The sequence below is a fragment of the Sinocyclocheilus anshuiensis genome, unplaced genomic scaffold (genome assembly GCF_001515605.1).
Source record: "Sinocyclocheilus anshuiensis isolate Anshui unplaced genomic scaffold, SAMN03320099.WGS_v1.1 scaffold116, whole genome shotgun sequence".
Taxonomy (NCBI): Eukaryota; Metazoa; Chordata; class Actinopteri; order Cypriniformes; family Cyprinidae; genus Sinocyclocheilus; species Sinocyclocheilus anshuiensis.
In genome coordinates this window covers 509417-509971 of record NW_015554064.1, presented here as the reverse complement: position 1 = coordinate 509971, position 555 = coordinate 509417, and positions in this window count along the sequence as shown.

Below are 555 nucleotides of genomic sequence, written 5' to 3'. Positions count from 1 at the left end.
TCTCTCTACACACATGAAACAGAGAATTTGCTAAAAAATTTGGACCGGAGGCGCTCAATCAACGATCCAAACAAGCCGAAACAGGAGACGTGTTTGCTGGAAGTGATGCGCTGATGATAAAGAAACGTTTCATGCATATTTGATGGATGGATTATAATAAGTGTTATGAATCAGAGCCAGTGCTTGTTAACTCAGTGTGTTATAGTGCGGTTTGTGTGTGTTGGGCTGCTGATTCAAGCAGAGACAGGTGTTTGGGTCTGATGGGACGTCTGGATGGGTGCAGGAGCCCCAATGCTCCTCTGTGCTTTTCATTTTTAATTATTTTTAATACAGGGCTGTTGTGTGCATTATATTTAAAGAAAGTGATAGGAGGTGTGGTCAAGTTTGGTGTCCCACAAGTCCGGCTCTCTAGCCATTAGGCCACGACTGCCCCAAGAAAGATGTGATATAAAAACAGCTGGAGTCATTTTTGTCATTTTTCATGAAGACATTCAACAGCAGCACCTGGTCCTGTCAAATGACACGGTTTAAATGTCCTGTTTTTGGAATAATAAA